The sequence below is a fragment of the Paramormyrops kingsleyae genome, chromosome 14 (assembly GCF_048594095.1).
Source record: "Paramormyrops kingsleyae isolate MSU_618 chromosome 14, PKINGS_0.4, whole genome shotgun sequence".
NCBI lineage: Eukaryota > Metazoa > Chordata > Actinopteri > Osteoglossiformes > Mormyridae > Paramormyrops > Paramormyrops kingsleyae.
In genome coordinates, this window is record NC_132810.1 from 12,015,720 (window position 1) to 12,030,984 (window position 15,265).

The 15,265-nt window shown below is 44.6% G+C and overlaps 1 long non-coding RNA gene across 2 annotated transcripts in view; it reads right to left on the minus strand.

Annotated features, from left to right (window-relative positions):
- The window catches only part of LOC111852452 (uncharacterized), a 44,485-nt gene extending 41,015 nt beyond the window's left edge, over window positions 1–3,470 (minus strand). For both annotated transcript variants that reach the window (XR_011982589.1, XR_002840229.2), the window contains exon 1: window positions 3,317–3,470. This is a non-coding gene — a long non-coding RNA (uncharacterized lncRNA). The remainder of the gene's footprint in view (window positions 1–3,316) is intronic.
- Between the last annotated feature and the right edge of the window lie 11,795 nt (window positions 3,471–15,265).

Below are 15,265 nucleotides of genomic sequence, written 5' to 3' on the forward strand. Positions count from 1 at the left end.
GCTGGATGAGTGATCATGGATGCATTGAAGGACACGTTTTCCTTACATTTTTTGCATCTGATATCTTTCCATGGCCCTTTTTCTTTGACATATTTCTAAATGTATTCAGAATTTTTTTTTCAATTGTATTACATATATAAGAGATTTTTTTTTTCCCATTAAAGACCTAGAAAAACATCGATTACATGGCCTATTTGATTTTTGGCTTGCGTCCCATGGCTGATAAATTCACCAGGAGAAATCAATATAGAGGAACTGTGAACGGATGGCTCAAAAGAAAACAAGATTATCTCTGTATCGATATCCAGATTATTCTAGCGATACACGCCGTTTAATCGTCATAGTGCAGAGATGGCCGTCAGTATCCCAATAAAGATAATAAAGATCGTATAAGTGGATTAGTGCATCTCCCAGTATTATCAGATGCATCTTTGGCTGTTTATAGCTACCCTCAGAGGTCAGTGGCTCGTTCACTTTCCTAGATTCTAGAACTTCTTTTCACACTAATGTTTGTCTAATAGTGGTGGCATCAGGGCTGGGCCTGCCTATGCTATAGATGACATAGGCGATCCCCTAAGGCACCATATGAATAGGGGGCGCAAGAGAGCAACCGAAAAAATCAGAATACCTCATGTATCATTGGTATCATTCTGTAACATTACAGTTATTTTCAATAGTTTTAATATTTTCCTGCTTTTCTTGTGAAACGGAAAATAGCTTTGACAAACCTTGTTTTCTGATGCTCTGTGGTGAGGGTGGCTCAGCAGAAGTACCAAAAGTATGGTTCCTGGTGCCCTGTGCTCTGCAGGGTGGTAGCTCTCCACAAGCAGAGCTGGTGCTCTAAACGATTCACAGAGTGTGACTGTGTCCTGTCCAGGGTTCGAGTTATGCCAGCCTTATGCGCTGCGCTGCCTGCGATGGGATCCCGGGTGGAAGATGAATGCATATTTGTTTAATTTGGCATTAATTAGTTAGCAAAATTACTGGCATGCTAGAAAATTATGAAAACGCTTCTATTTTCTATTACTCTTTTTTGTGAAATTGATAAAAGCACGGTGGCCATCCTTAGTTTCGTTTCCATTTTTTTTTAAGATATGCTTAAAAATGTTAGGGTGCTGATAAATATGATCACTACTCCCATTCATGTGAAGGATTAATGCATTTACAGGACCCCTCTCGAAAATATAATTTCCAGTTACAGTAAAAGCACAGTATTGCTGCATTTGAAGCTTTATTGGTTCTATGCCACTGGCGGCCTCATCCCGATAAGGGGTTTAGGAAACGGCCGGATGGTTTTATGCTCTCGCAGTAAAGGCATTTATGGGCTCTATAAAACACTCGCGCTGTGATACGGCAGTTAGAGTTCACACATAATACAAGCGAAATAAAGCTCAGCCATCGGCTGGGGAAAAAAGTCTGCAGGTGAGACCAATTAAGCACTTAAAGAGTGGGCATGTGACACCTGCCTGTTTGTGGTTTCACAATAATTATCCTCGCAAAGCTGACCTGTTTTCGCATATTTCCGCACCCCGCCCGGGGGAGCCCTCCTCTTCCAGATGTAGGGCCAGGGTTTAATTTGCACTGGACCCCACAGTGACGGGATCCCGTGCCGCTCGCACAATAAATAAATGATAAACAGATATGATGGGAACCAAATGCAGCGCGGTGGGCGTGTGTTCTGATTGGCCGAGCTACCAGTGATGCAAATGAAGGAATGGCTGGTTCACTGTGATGCGTGCACTCGAGGTCGGCATCACTTCACGCGCATTTGTCCGTGGCGCTCTCTCATGCTCCGACGCTGGTGGCAATAGCACACTTCAGAGAGGGAGCACTCATGGATAGCAGGGGTGTTACTCGTGAACCCTGACATTTTGTCAACCGAAAGGAACAAACGGCTCGATTTAGCCGCAGAACCGCGACAGCCGGGAAGCACGTACGCAGAAGGACGTAGGTGGCTGGCCTCTTTCAGGCTACCAGGAAAAACGCAGCCTGCACCTCCACGTTTCTGCCATTCCTCACACGGCACGTGGCAGTCAGGAGGGGGTAAAGTGTGAGTGGGGGGAGGAGCATAAATTGCAGAAACACTGAGGTGTGTCGGCCGTGGCGAGAGAGACCTGGCTCTGCTCGCCCGCTGGTGACCTCACTTTTCTCTAAGATGCAGACTCTTTGGACAGGTAGTACTTTAGCAGCTGCTCTGTGGCCCCCTCCCCAATAGCAGGCACCTCCACTCTAATTCACCCCCATTTAAGCCAAAAGGGCCACACAGACGTAATGTTCAACGCGGAATAATGGACCAGCGGGGGGCCAACGCCAAATCGGTTATTCGGGAACAGAAGGGGGAGGCGGGAGGGGGAGGGGATGCAGCCCATCTCGGAATCACTACGAAGTGGTCCCCCGTCATTTTTGGCTAATTAGTAATTACACAAAGCAATGCTACATTTTGCACCCACTGCTTAAGTGATAATGACTAAAGTGGCCATGAACCCTCATGTCAGGAAAGAACATGGCAAAAACCTGGCAAACCATAATAGGGGCCGCTGGCGTAATTTAACATGGTGTTCGTAGTTATGTGCTGGTTATGCCTAAGGCTGACTTTACAAACGGAGGTTTAAAAGGAATTAGGAGGAAGGTAAACAGATATGACATCATACATAATTATAATTATAGACTGTACTGTATATAGTTATCTTCCATTTCTCTGTTGGTTTCTTCGCCTGTATAATTTGCTTTTACAGCTGATGCATTTTTTTTTTAATCTAAAATCAGTTTATAATTCGGCCTTTAATCCAGGTGTGTATGATTTCCCCAAGACCAAGAGGTTAAGCTTTTTGCTAGAAGCTAAAACTGGGGCTAAAACTAGTGAAAGCCTTGACTCTAGTTCACTTCTTTAGGCCGATACGGGGAAACCCCAGAGCGACACCTCAGCCCTATACGCTGCTTCCAAGCGAAAGGGCATCCACACAGAACAGGGACGCCGATGGCCCAGGGGGTGGCTGTCAGCATGGGGGGGGGGGAGCAGGAAAAATGGCTAATTGCTTCCAGTGTGGCCCATTGATGCTTTGTTCTGAATGTGTTGGGGTGGGGAAGGGTGCCTGTGTGTATTAATTACACTTAAACAGAGAGCCGCCTGCACCAGCATGCTCTGTGTTTAATGAGTCATTTCGCTACATTAATGATCGTTGTCCTTTGTAATTTTTACCTTTATGCCCCTAATTATCTGCTCTCGTTATTACAAGTTGTTGTCATCATTCAATCATCATTAGAAAGTGGCTATCCGCTTAAGGGCGTGCTGCTCTACAGCCCTGTTCACCTGTACCTCACTGATCCAGCATTGTAGGTTCCTCCCACAGTCCAAAGGCAGAGCTGACTCTGAGTAGCCTCTAGTGTGAGGTTGTAGACGTGAGTGTGCGGCCTGGCATCCGGAGCATTCTCCATCTCATTCCCTGGGCTTCCTGGGATGGGCTCCAGGATCAATGTGACCCTGCATAGGATAAGCAGTCATGGAAAACAGATGGTGAGGTGATTAAGAACCTGTCCTGGAGAACCCTGGAGACAAGGCAGGGTGCAGCTCTCACAGGGTGCGTCAGGATCTACACCCAGCCAGTAACACAGGCATACACCAGATCAGTTCCCCAACCCAATCCTCAGGGGCCCACAGACGGTCCACATTTTTGCTCCTTCCAGCTCCTAGTAACAAAAATGTGGACTGTCTGCAGGTACTCAATGACCAGATAGGGAAACACTACAGTAGATAATTCAACTGAGGTCTCATGACCATGGGGAGAACATCTCCACATTGGAAGGGCATGTGACCAAGGAGAACATGTGTCCATTACAACTCTTTAGTTTTCTTTCTAAGAAGGTCCGTATTAAATTAGAGCAATGCTACATTTTAGATCATAATCCACAGTGGATTTGCACATAAAACACCAGGTAGCTAAATACCACTTAATCGGAGTAATGAAGAGGACACAGCTCCGTGTCAGGGGGTCTTCCTGGAAGCAGAATATAAAACTTCCTGCAGGCTATAATAGCCTCTGCACCAGGATTTATGAATGAGCACATCATGGAAAACGCTTTTTTTTTCTTAATAATCAGGAAGGTAATTTCTACCAAGAAAATGAGACGCAAATGTAATTAGCACGCAAACTGTTCGTGTGGACACGTTAAATATGGAAGATTCCCCGGTAAACACGTTTGTCTCGTGGATCTTCTCTGACTAAGCACTTAGCTCAATTAGGGCCTGACTGGGTGATGCAGTGGCTGTGACTGGATGTGTCATAAATTGATTTTGGCAGCCGCCACCTGAAGCTAATGAGTTCATTTGATGCCTGGGAGGGTGAGCTTACATTAAGAGACAGTGATGAGGAGGTAAAGGAAAGTGTTGGATATGTTTTTTTCCCTTGCTTATAAGTAATATGCTGTTTTTTAAAATATGTCTTTTAACTCGAGGCTGAACTAAAGTGATGTTTATGGAAAAGCTATTTACCCACGTAGTTGTTGGCCTAAAGCAATGAGACGCAGTGTTGCATTCTGGGACAAATGTACTCGAAATCGCAAGCTTCAGAATCTGGGAATTAAAAAAGGCCAGCACATAAGATGTCTGTAAGTGCCAAGATGTGCCATTTTGTGGTTGAAAACTTAGCCCGGCAACTGTAAGTAACTATGGCAACAATCCCTGGCCATTTTTTTTTCTGCCCATTCTAATGGTCTTACATCTGTGGAAACCTTTTCACCAGGAAAGCTTTTTTGGAGTCCTCGGACAGCTGGTGGGCGAGTATGGGAGAAGCCTGCCAGCCTCCTACTTTAATCTTCTGCCTTTGTTTTGGCTCTTACTAACCCTGTTCCAGCTCGCGTCAGGCTTGGCCCCCTCGCAGCTGAATTTCAAATGCCACCTTCGCACATGGAGCTCTTGGGCTCCCGCTGTCCGTGGGGACTGGCCCAAACCGACCGGGCTCCATTTCTGCTCCCACCAGCTGTTTCAAGCAATTAATATGACACTGCATGGTCATTCTGAACAAAGTATGTGGCCATCTGCAGGACTCACACCTGGCTATTCATGCTAGCTAGCTAGTGCTGTGCAGAAAGTCCTCACCCATTATCGGCGATAAAGTGAAGAGTTATGTCACAGCTGATAGCCTAAACCACAAACGTTGTGCATCTATCCATCCACTTTCAATAACCGCTCACGCACTGAGGAGCGAGGACACTATCCTAGGCATATAGACCAACAATTGCTTTGGTGCCTTGGGCTCCACATCTTCTTTCCGGACAATTTAGGATGCAGGTAGTACATTTAGTACAGCTGCTTGATTTATGACAAAAAATCATAACAATAATTTTGGTAGATTCTGAGATCGCGATTACTTATCCCGATTACTCAATACTATTTAAGAGTGGATTTCCTTGACTTCTAAATATAGAGATTCAATTAAAAAGGGCCTGGACAGGGGTGCGCTGGATTTGTAACGCAAGACAAAACGGGAGCATCACTGAACAACGAAATGTGGCACGATAATTGTTTTATCTCCATTATTTTGTTCTGTTAATTGTTGCAAGCCAAAATCATAATTGAAATTAAAATGTGATTAATTGCCCAGCTTTAACATTTAGGCAGATGTAGAGTTCAGTCTGACTTAGAGTTCAGTCATCCATCACTTTAGGCACCTGAACAGCCCATGGTGTCAAACTGATATTCTAATAACAAGGCAGGAGAGTGATGCAGCCTGCAGTGTTTGTTCCCAGAAGAGCAATTTACACGCATTTAGAATGAAGGAAACACAATTAGAGGCTATCTATAAAGACACACGGAGCAAACGTGCACAGTTCACAGCAGCTGGACTGGCTCCTGTTCACGTCGCTGCTAATGATGAGGGGTGGGGGGGGGGGGGGGGGGGGGCTCTGTGTGACTGTGTGTGTCAGTAAGGTGCGTTGCGACAGCTTGGTGTAAATTGTTGTCATGGGACTTGCAGCATCCTCAGCCATGGGGTAGATGCTGAAAACATCCTCAAGCAAGATGGTGAGAGGTGGAGATCGGAGTGGCGAGGTCGGCCTATCTTCAGGGGCCACAGAGAGGCAGCATGACCACATTATTGCATTAGGAGAATACACCTCCTCTTATATTAAATCGGCCACACGGGGCACCTCACGCCCGTGGCCTAAATCATTGATCACCCCCAGTGATAATCATGAAGATACCGACCTCAGTTGCCCCCTCTACCCACGTCTTTCACCTTGTGTTTCAGAGATAAATGACCATGGTAACTGAATTTGGACTGCAACTGCCCAAGGCATCGACGCGCAGTAAGGTGCCATAAACCCATTAACACTAACTTAATAGCTTGTGTTTTTATTACTTATTGCAGTTTAATTGCCCTGTTGGTGCCGCCAATCCTCACAAAGCAAATGGCGTTTCCAGTTGAAATGGCTGAACTCTGGATTATAATAAAATTTCACTCAAATTTATTGCCTCCTGCCTGTTGAGTAGGAATGATTTCCAGGACATCAGCTCATGTTGTGAATAGTTTAGTATTAACTAGTCAAACAAAACTGAATAAGCAGGCAGTTTACAGGGATAAATGGAGTTAAAAATAAAAGTGATAAAATGGTAAAAAAAAAAAAAAATACTGCAAATCTTTGCCCAGCCAGTTATAATCATTCATTACAACCACACAATATTTATAAATCAATCAGTCATCTATTCATCCATCCACCCATGGACTTCTTTGCCATCTATGGCAGTGGAGTGGTTATATCATGTCAGTACTAATTCAACAACAGCTACAGCTTATGTTTTTCTGCTCTGTTATTAATACTGGAATATAATTGCGCATATTTCTCATATTTCACTGCAAATTAGGCCAGATGAACCCAGCAATGTGGAGATTTAAAATGTTGTATCATGGTCACCATCATCACCAAATGGCTGGAGACAATGTGAATAAGACACCCTATCTGTCTCCCAGAGGAGCTGAGTGATTATTGATCCCCATCCTGCCCTTTCCCAGCGGACTCTCCTCCTCCTCCCAGTTGCCATACCCTCATGCGACTCTCTGCAGTTCCTGGCACCAATGTACACTTCCCTACACAACACTTGTCTATTATCTCTATCTCACATTTATAATTATTTGCTTGTTGATTTTTCAACTTGACAAAGTTATGTACACCAGTGCAGAATTTATGCATTTCTCTATGTGTGAGACGAACACCAGGAAATTCCATGGTGAATAGAAGTGATGCTGTTTCCAATTATGGTTTTCATGATCATCAATGCATCCATCTCCCCAGCACTTACCTAGCACTGGGCTGTGGTGAACCTGGAGCCTATTCCAGGCAGGTGTGGGGGGGTTGGGGGGGTGCCTGAATACTTGCTGCCACCTTTTGATCAAACAATTGGAAGTGCCCCCCCTTTTGAGGTTCTAAGTGCCCCACACAAAAATTATCAGATCCCTCCCCCTACCATAAGAGTAATTTACACTAATCCTACCCCACCCCCCTCAAGCACCTGCCCCTTGAAAAGTCTGTGTATGGCACTGATCCCCACCATACAAAAAAAAAGTTATCTAAGGAATGAGTTAGCATGAGCCTGAAGGTCCACGGCCCACCTATCTCTGTGAACTTTGACATCCTGAAGATCTGTGAAGCTTAATGCAATAAATTGTTCCAATTAAGTGAATGTTTGAGGATCCAATGCAGAAATACTGTCTTTTTGTGAAGGTGCCCAGTAATTGGAAAAAAGCCTTTCTGGAGCTGGAAAAAGAAAATTGCCATATTTTTAAAGCCAGATTAAGTCAAGTTGCTAACTGACCGTGGTATTTAGATTTTTCCAGCTTTTACTGTTTTTTTTTTCTCATTGGAATGTCATCCTCTTGCTGTTTCTTGCTATAATTAAAAACGTGATTTTTTTTTCACTAGGATGGATTGGATCACCTCACGTGATGTCAGGTTATGGGAAACACCTACGCCCACAGCGCTGGGAAAATGGAGCTGAGCAGCTGCCCAATGTGCAGCCATCGAATCAGCTGCAATTCCAAGAAATCTCTGGATGGATGGATGGATGAACGAGGGACAGATGAATAATGGGGTCAGTGAAAAGGTAAAAGGCACAACAAAAGATCTTTTAAAAAATTGTGTTCGTTTGGCCGAGGCTGCTGCATTCATGCCCCAGCTTGGGATTCTGCACACCCTTACTGAGATACAAAAAGCAGGTTGTGTAGGTTCACAACTGAGTTGTCACATACACACACTCACACTGTTTCTATCAAACACATCAGCCCACTCGAGATCCAAATGTGTAACTGTGACATTTAAAACTCACAGGCTGATCTTCCTGCTCCATAACCGCATAAATATTCATAGTTTCCGCTTATTCTAAAGACGGCAACAATACAGAATGGGACTATTTTCCCAGAACACATTGCGTCACAAAGATACAAGTCTGGCACTGAATGAAATGATGGGTACAATGTTCTCCACACATCCAAACAAACCGTAATAAGCATTTCTGAATAATCGGTGCCTAAAGTCCTAGTTGGCTTCATTCTGAGAAATACTAGCCTGTCAATCAATAGTTTGAACACCAGAGGAAAAAGGGGTGTAGAGGTTGCGTCAAACTCTTGTTGTCCAGACAGGGTCGTAAAAATTGTGTCATATTCTATTATCACCTATTATTTTAAGTTTCTTTTTTTTTTTAATGATAAGACATATTAAATATCATTTCATTATATATACAGTGGTACCTCGGTTCTCGAACTCACTAGAACTCGAATTTCTTGAAAGTCGAACAAACCAGTTTGACCTAGAACTCGATCTAAATATCAGAAGTCGAACCGTGAATGCTGACCTAATATAAATTGTATGCGCCAGGAAAAGAGTTATACTACAATGCAATTCTTACTTGAATGCCTTCTTCAGACTGGACGATTAACCAAATAAAGCAGCGCAACATTACAGTAACTAACAATAAATAAACCACTAACTTACGTGTACTATTACAGCATTTATGTCATTTATTTAAACTTTATTTTGCCAGGTAAATTAACTGAAAACCAGTTCTCACTGCTTTACCTGATATTCGGGAGAAATAGCAGATTACGCATTGGAATTGCCTGGGATACAAACGTCATGCATGTAACTAAACTCTTCAGCCAATAAGGGCAAAGGTGTGTCGTCACGGACGCGGTTCCAGTTTGTGCAGCCGGGTGAGAGGTCGCAGTGCATCTAACCGTAATGCATTGCGTCAGGATCAGAATGCGTTGCTTTAAGCCAGCGCCGTTATCAAGTCGAACGCACCCAATGACCGGACTGGGGACATAAACTGAAACGCGGACTTAATACAGAGGACTAATGACAACAACCAGAAACAGCTGATCACATGGCGATCCCACACGAGGTTAATGAGGGGGCGTGGCACACGGAAGAAGCGGATGATCGGGGCAGCACAGAGGTAATGTTTTGCCCGTCTGCCTTTTGCCGGCCATACCTGTAATTAAACCCCGTATTCCCCGATTCCCTGACGTCTGCACCTTTGTCTCCGTTCCGTCCCCGCTCGGCACGACAGTATTATTATAATTAAATGTATTAATGGTTTATTATTAATATTAAAATAATGAATAAGAAATCTACATTTTCACCACAATCAGAAAAATATACCAGGGGGACCCCCCAGTCAGTGACAAAACATACCAGGGGGACCCCCTGTTATAGCGCGATTCCGGGTGATCCGGCAAGCAGGCAATATAGAGTCGTGAACACGGGTATACGGGATTTATTCAGGGTAATAAGGCAGACAGGGGAGCTCACAGCAAACAACGTACGAGCAGGTCATGACACCCCCCAGTTATCGACAAAATACACCAAATCGACAAAATATACCCTGGCAAATTCCCTGGCTACTGTTTGTTGCCAGTCTGCCCCTGATAGGATTGTAACACTGAAGAAACTAAATCACAATTACAAACATAGTTACAATGGTGAGCTGAGTGCCATTTAATGGTCAGCTACAAAAAAAGGTGACAACCATATTTTGATATTTGCATTTTCAAAGAAACATGAGGCAAGTAAAGGAGTTCCTAAGATGGTCTTAAAAATCACGACGACATATGACCATCCACCCATCCATTCATCCATCCATGGCTTATCTGGGGTCGGGCTTCAGGGGCAGCAGTCTAACCTGGGATGCACAGACCTCCCTCTTTCTGGTCACCTCCTCCGGACAAATACCAAGGCATTCCCAGGCCAGCCTACAGATATAATTCCTCCAGCGTATCATGGGTCTGCCCTGGGGTCTCATCCCAGTTGGACATGCCCAAAACACCTCCCCAGTGAGCCGTCCAGGAGGTATAGATGCCTGAGTCACCTCAACTGCTTCCTTTCGATGTGGTGGGGCAGCTGCTCTACTTTGAGCCCCTCCCGAATGTCTGAGCTCCTCACCCCATCCCTAAAGCTGAGCCCAAACACCCTGCGGAGGAAACACTAACCGCTCAAGTGCATGCTGCAGGCCACAGCCCGATGAAGCCAACAGGACAAAAACCAAAGATGTGATGCTGAGGCCCTCGAACCTCACCACTCCACTCCTCGGTTGTGCCTAGAAATTCTGTCCATAAAAGTTATGAACAGAATTGGTGACAATGGGCAGCCCTGTCAGCATCCAACACCCACCGAGAAAGAGTCTGACTTACTGCTGGCAATGTGAACCAGGCTCTTGCTCTGTTTATACAGGGACAGAGACCCGATGGCCCGCAACAATGGACCCTGTACCCCGTACTCCTGAACCACCCTCCCACAGGACCCCCCAAGCGACACGATCATTTGCCTTTCCAGGTCCACAAAACACATGTAGACTGTTGGGGCAAACTCCCATGAACCCTCCAGTATCCTTGTGAAGGTGACGAGCTGGTTCATTGTTCTATAACCAGGACGGAATCTGAGGTTTGTGCAGGAGATGGACCCTCCTCTCCAGTACCCCGGCATAGTGCTTCCCAGGGAGGCTGAGGAGTGTGATCTCCCTGAAGTTGGAACACATCCTCCAGTCCCGTTTCTGAAAAATTCTGACCACCACCCCAGTCTGCCAATCCTAAGCTACTGTCCCCAACCTCCACGCATGTCCGCCAAGACAGTCTAACCAATCATCCGATAATCGAGCTGCAGCCTAGGGTGCTCTGGTGCCAGGTGCACTTCTGAACACCCTTATGCTTGAACATGGTGTTCATTATGGACAAACCGTGGTTAGCACAGAAATCCAATGACAGAGTACTGCTTGGGTTCAGATTGGGCAGGCTGTTCCTCTCAAATATAACCTTACAGTTAAAGAGTAGCAATGGAGTGTCCAGAGGGGGCGCCATCCAGCACCCAATCAAAGGTTTCCAAGAAGGCCGATACTCTGAACTGTGTACGCTCAGACAACAGTCAGAGCCAGTCGCCCAATTCGAAGTCGAAAGGAGGCGACCATCTCATACACCAGGGTAAACGCCAACGTACTGGCACTAAACTGGGGGACTATAAGTGTCCCCACACCTGCACAGTGGCTCTCACAAAGGGCAACTCCAGAGTGGAATGGCCTCCAGCCCCTCCCCAGGAGTTTGGTTCCGGCCCGAGCCCTGAGCTGAGGTGAGCCTGACTACATTTGGTCAGTATCTCTCTAACTACTGCACCAACTCAGGCTCCTTTCCCCCCAGAGTTTCCACATGCCTAAAGCCAGTTTTGGTAGCTGAAGATTGGTCCGCATTGCCACTGCCTTTGACTGCCACCCAAGATAAATTGCACCCAACCACTGCGACCCCAGCTGCAGGTAGTGGGCCCACAGGAGGGTGGACCAATGTTCTCCTTTCAGGCTATGCCTGGCTGAGCCCCATGGGTAGAGACCCGGCCACCAGGCGGTCGCCCTCAAGCTCCTCCCCTAGGCCCTGGCTCCAGGGCAGGGTTCCTTTCCAATCTGGGGGGGTCACAACATCCTTGATCTTTTTCTTCATGGAGGTTTTCTGAATCACACTTTTTTCTGGTTGCTCACCTAGGACCAAAAGGGTGTCAGACTGCGGGTAATGGTGGACCTGACTAACCAGGGCCCTAACTGGAGGGGGGAGGTGGTGGACCTACAGTAACTAGGCATGGCCCTACCTGGAGGGGAGGGGGGCTCCAAAAGCCTTAATAATACAGTGGTACCTCAGTTCTTGAACTCATTAGAACTCGAATTTTTTAAAAGTTGAACCAGCTAGTTGGAAAAAATAATACCGAACTGGGGAAACAAACTGAAACGCAGACTAAATACAGAGGACTAATGACAACAGCCAGAAACAGCTGATCACACTGGGATTCCACATGGGGTTAACGAGGGGGCGTGGCACACGGAAGGAGCGGACGATCGGGGCAGGACACATTGTTTTTTTTTTTAACTTTACACATTGTTTGGATACATTTATTTTCTTACTTTGCACATTACCGTTTTGATAAATTTATGTGCTTAGATGTGTTTAGTACAGTATATGCTCTTCTTGTTTTATTCGGTTCATTTTGTGTTTAAATGCTAAAAAAACATATTTAGGCGTAATTTTTTGGGGCTGGGAACCAATTAATTGGTTTTCCATTATTTCTTATGGGGAAAATTCGATCACAACTCAAACTTTTTAGGATTCGATCCGGGGTTCTGAATGGATTAATTTCGAGTTCTGAGGTAGCACTGTAATTAGATCCTGGTTTCTAAGTTTAATACTTTCTGTTATCATGTAAGTTATCGTTCCTGATATAAGAATTACTTGTCTACCTGCTTCCTGCCCCCACACCCCTCTTCCCTCCTTGTCCTCCTCCCCCACCTCTAAAGCAGAAGTAGTTTGATCCTCCAATGTGCAAATCCATCATGTAAACAACATATGCACTATGTAGTCACTGCCTTTCACCAATTCTGAATATAAAATGAAACCAAAACTAAAATCTGGATTTCAGAAGCGCGAGGAGAGCAGAGGGCGAGAGAGATAAAGCTTAAGAGGCAGGCAACTGCTGACGAGTTTCTTTCTGAAAATAGGGTGAACCTTAATTGCCAAACAGTAAATACGTTGCAGTAATGTAAGCTAGCTTGAGGGGTTGTAGGGGGGAAGGGAGAGACCCAATATTTGGTGCTACACCCCTGAGGACTAATATGCCTTGGGAGACCCCACCAGAGGCAACTGCCCCCAACAGCATAGTCGGGATCACTGAGGTATGCAGACCCCTCCACAATGATAAGGTAGCGATTCATGGAGGGGGGGGAAAAACTATTAAACACCAGCAAACAGCATGGAGGTACCTGTCCAAATCTCAGAGAGGGACAGATGGACACTAAAAAGCATAGGTGCCAAACATCTGGAAGGTCAGCTGAATCAGCACCTATGTAAGTGAGCTTCACCAAGCTGCAATGTAGGGCAGTTAAGCACTAGTTAAGCACACTTAAGGAAAAGTGTACAAAAAGCTTAACCTGGTGTAGAAAACAGGACCCCTTATGTATTTAACATATAAAATATACAGCCACGGGAAAACATAAGAGACCACAACACAATGTTTTGTTTCACTCATTTCTCAATTTGTGGGTGTGCATCTGTGAATTTTTTATTTTTTTTTGGATGGATCCACAGGATGTGTGTGGGCATCGGCAGTCATCTCAGCGCAGCCTCTACTTCCTCAGTCTGGTCACATAATGGCCATGGAATATTAAGGCAATTTCGCAGCACCAGGTGCAGCCTATGGTACAGTACACTGTTCCCACATGATGTTCCCATATTCCAGCATAATATTGCCTCGCTACACACTGCTAAACAATTCAAGAATAATTTGAACTCCAGGGTGAGGTCAAACACCATCCGGGGTCTCCCCAGTCACCAGATGTAATCATTATTGAATGTTTCTTCTTCAAAGAACTGGAGACTTTCGTCCTGAAGAATTGTCCAACATGCCAGTACTTGCAGTTCAGGACATGAACAGCGGCATTCCAAGGTGGACTTAAATTGTTCTGAAGGCAAACAATGGCTCTACTCTTTATTAGGTCTTTTATATTTATTCATTGCAAGATGTTTCCATCATTTTGTCCAGTCCCTCTACTTAACATGTATGATAAAAATAGGCATTCATCCATGGGGATATGCTGTGGGATGTGCAAGTATTTGTTTTGTCCAAATAAGATGAAATTCAAGAGGTTATATAAAGGGGTGGGATAGTCTTGGCTGCTGCAGTTCCCTGACTAAGGTACTTATCTTTATTTTGTTCATTTTTATTCTCATGCATGTTTGCCAGTGTGAGAAACAGCTTATGTCAATGGACAAACTACTAGTGGATATTTTGATTGGATGACAAGCCCCTTCATTCACCCATGGCCAGCCTGTAATAATACAGACAAGCTTCTGTTTGTCTCTCAGTCAGACAGACCAAACCACACGCCCAGCCCTTGTGACCCCATCAGCTGACTGGATAGCCCTCCTATTTTCTCTTTGCTGAAGCCAAAAAGCCTGTCTCGTGTTTGCTCCTCTCCTCTGATTCGTAAAACCAAAACCCAAATAAAGTCCCCATTCTGTCTAGCTGTGTTGCGTGGGTTATTACAATATGACTATCTGATTAAAAAATAAATGCTATGGAAATCCAGGTCTATGGACTTCGAAAACACTTCATAGGTAGCAGATCTATGACAGCTATTTATGGAAACAAAATGCAAAAACTATAATTGATTTATTTTTTTATTAAAATGATAGGCATGAAGGTGTCAAAAGCAAAATACCTGGGGTTGTGATTACAGCAGAAAGAATCCCACAAAACAAAATGAACCATTCTTTATGCTTATATGTAATTTGTACATTTTAAAAATATTTTCCAAAGAGGATAAAAATGTTTTTTTCTTTTCAAATGCGTAAATGTTCTTTTTTTCAAGATTTACGGTGAAGTTGTGAGATTTCAGTGACTTGACATTGCCCCCTATTGGCTGAAGCTGAATGCTTCGCTCATAAACGCTAATGCATTAGTAATCCTGGTCCGGTGGGCTTATTCAGTAATGTGCCGCGGTTCTCTTCCAATTTTAACTGTTAAATTTGGCATTAGAAAATTCATTGGAGATATTAATTGAATATTAATCACTGTATAAGCATAAACTATCTTCAGCCATGGCACAAATAGCAAATCATTTAATACATTTCTGACATATAATTACATAATTACACTATTGCCTCACATCTTGAGGGTTATGGTTTTGAAGGCTACCCCCGCAGTGTGTGTGTGTGTGTGTGTGTGTGTGTGTGCGCCCTGCCTAAGCTGC